The 3,355-nt window shown below is 33.6% G+C and overlaps 1 protein-coding gene across 1 annotated transcript in view; it reads left to right on the forward strand.

Moving 5' to 3' along the window:
* The window catches only part of POU3F3 (POU class 3 homeobox 3), a gene marked incomplete at its 5' end in the record, with an annotated part of 6,005 nt that overhangs the window by 1,153 nt on the left and 1,497 nt on the right, over window positions 1-3,355 (forward strand). The window lies entirely within an intron of this gene.

Genomic DNA, 3,355 nt, shown 5'->3' on the forward strand with positions numbered 1-3,355 from the left:
TTTTTCCTCCTTTCTCTCTCCCTCTTTTTTTTTTTTCCTTTCCTTTCCTTTTCTTTTCTTTTTCTTTTCTTTTCTGTTTTTTTTTTGTTGTTTGTTTTTTTTTGAATGGGAGCAATCCAAAAAAAAAAAGGAAGCAGAAGCAAAATAATCTGGTTAATCAGAGGGTGCCTGCTGCATTCCAGCACCCTGTTTTTCTTGGCCAAACCGTAGAATTTTGGTGCAAGGCAGACATCCACTCTGAAAACATATATATCTATATATCTATATATTCTGCAAAATGAAAGGGGCCACTTTTTCCAGGAAAAAAAAAATGCACACAGCACTAAAAACAAGCAGACTGCATAGGGAAGCAAATACATATATATATATTTATCTATATATATAGGTATAGCTATAGAACAAAAATATGGAAATAAATGCCCGCACGCCGAAAAACTGACCCTGAGGAGAAAGGGGGGAGGGACAGACGCCGGGGGGAGGGTGGGAGAAGGAGAGGTTGTTGGTCCCTAAAGTTCGAGCTCTGTAGAAGGACTTTGCACGAATTAAGGGAGCCAGCGAGAGAAAGGGAAATAATTTAGGGCTGTCAAAGTCCTGCTCCTGACGGCTGCCAATCATCGTGGAAGAGTCATTAAAAAAAAAAAAAATCCACTGCTAATATTTTTTTTATTAATATTTTTATTTTTTATTTCTGGACTGATTCAGATAAAGGGATTTAGAAGGACTGAGCATCTGCAGCTGCACTTATCTGAACTTCTCCTCTCCTAAATCCGTTGCCAACTTTGATTGAATGGGTGCTGTGGATGTGATTATATAATACTGCCATTTCCAAGCAGTGTTTTTGGTAGGTTTTAATAAACAGACTTTTCAAAAAGACGGCAATATAGAATTGTTAGATCCGTTGTTGATCTAAAAAAAATTTGCTTTATATTTTCATTAAATGACTTCTTTTAATATTTTATTCAGAATACCTATGAACTGCTGCAAAACGGTAATTTATTTTTTCCCCAGATCTTGTATTACGTGTTTTTTTCAGACGAGCACAAATCAAAATGAAATGAAAATATGGACAGTTGTTAGGTAATAAGGGTATCTTTTGATGTGATAATTTGATTGTAATTTAATTTGAGTAGTGATTCCGTAAGAGCTGATTGAGAAAATAAATTTGTTAGAATGAAATAGTCTGTGTCTGATGCGTAAACACTGTGTCGGAAAAAAAAAACTCAAAATGAAATGAAAATATGGACAGTTGTTAGGTAATAAGGGTATCTTTTGATGTGATAATTTGATTGTAATTTAATTTGAGTAGTGATTCCGTAAGAGCTGATTGAGAAAATAAATTTGTTAGAATGAAATAGTCTGTGTCTGATGCGTAAACACTGTGTCGGAAAAAAAAAAACAAAAAAAAAAAAACAAAAAAAAAAACCCAAAACCACAAACAAAAAAACCCAAAACCCGAGAGAAGTTGTAATGCATTCTTGTAAAAAGCCAGCAAGCCTCATTTGCAGTATCAAGAGAAAAAGAATAAAATAATTTTAAGTCAATCTTTATTAACAATTAATAGGTCATAGTATTTTTAAATGTTAACATCTCATTTGTTCCAAGTTAAATCACAAGTGTGCATCTGTAATAATCACACCTTATCAATCACTGACTCATTTAAGAAAGGTGACTGATTAAATTATTTTAACGGGATTATGTCAGCCCTCTTACTGTTACGCAAATGGAATCCTATTAAAAATCCTGTCTTTAGGACAACTTGGTTCAACATGTATTCTACTTAATTCCAGATTAGAAATTAGGTTTGCAATTTTAACAATTATAAAGCTAAGATCATGTTAAAAGTTATCATTTATGCTTTCCACAACTACTTTCTCTTCCTGGTGGGTTCACAAGGTGCTATGACAACACATTTTAAGTTAGTGGCTACAATTCCCAGCTAGAACATGGGACGCTGAGCTGGGAACAAAGACACACTCCTGAAATTATGTGCAGTTCCTTCAGAAACAAGACTTCTCATTTAAGCTAGATGAGAAAAAGCTCATGCTACTGTCACTTTAAAAAGTTTTAAATCTGAAAAATTTATGAACTATTCTCACACAGTTTGGTTTTGAGCTTTTAAGATTGAGGTTTTCAGGCTTTTTGTCAAATTAGGACAGTTAAACTTTCAGTATTTAAATTAAAACTAACACTTCAATATTACCACATAGACATTAAAATCAGAGTGGAGACACCACTTTGATTTATAAATCAACCAGCTGAAGAACCATTTTATTACTTTTGATACTTTGCTGACATGAATAGATGCACAGAAAACTGGATGACAGCCGATATTTAAGTCTGCCATAATTCATATGATATTTGCTTTGAATTAATAGGATGATTTTTTTTCCACTCTGTGTGCTATTTCAAGTTATGAAGTGCCATCATTCACTTCACAAAGACATTTATATGGTACCATAATCAACATGTATCTTAAGACTATGGGGAGGAACCCCCAAATAACAAAGCACCTCTACCCAGCAATGAAGAAAACCCCAGACATCTCTAGATGTTAGCAATTATATTTAAATACTACACACCAGAAAAAAAAAAACCCACCACTGTTTGGAACAACAACAAAAAAGTAATTGTAACAGATGAGCAAATAAAAGGCTTGGTTGCTTTAACACTATTTTTCAGTACTATGCAAATTTACTTCACAAAATGTATCGTTTCGACTAACACCACTGATGAGGGGGAAAAAAACAAAACTGAGAAGTAAAAGTGTGAAAACAAAGCTGACCTACCTAACAGCCTACAAGCACCTCCTTTCCATCAGATTTGGGCTTTCTGACCCAGTTACATGTTCTCCACTGAAAACAAAACTTTATAGCACCAATAATCTACAAAGATTTTCTTCTAATACTGAATGCTTTGATTAAAATACAGTTATTTTACATGAAAGCCAACTGTTGCAATTTTTGCCTGTGTAAGTCAATTCACAAAATTACAAAATTTTCAATTTAAATACATGCTAGCATGCAAAAAAGCTACCAAATTATCTGAAATGCAGAAATGCTAATTAGTTTTTCTAAATTATGTCTGAGTAACTCCAGAAGCATGCAAACTAGGCTTCTTAACGGACATTTAATTAGCAAGAGCTATCACTCACTGGATGTCCAGTAGGGCAAAACCAAGACTTTTACTATCTTGTGTGCTACCATAGAAATGAAAATTCACTGAATTGAAAAGGGAACATTCATAAAGAGAATTATTTGTTGCCATTGAAATCCCTTGTTAAAATCACGCAAAGGGCTGTGGTACACATACAGAATAGTCTTCACTATTGCTGTAAAGCTAGTCTAAGAAGAAAAAA

Source organism: Pygoscelis adeliae, unplaced genomic scaffold (assembly GCF_000699105.1).
Source record: "Pygoscelis adeliae isolate BGI_AS28 unplaced genomic scaffold, ASM69910v1 Scaffold156, whole genome shotgun sequence".
NCBI classification, from domain to species: Eukaryota; Metazoa; Chordata; class Aves; order Sphenisciformes; family Spheniscidae; genus Pygoscelis; species Pygoscelis adeliae.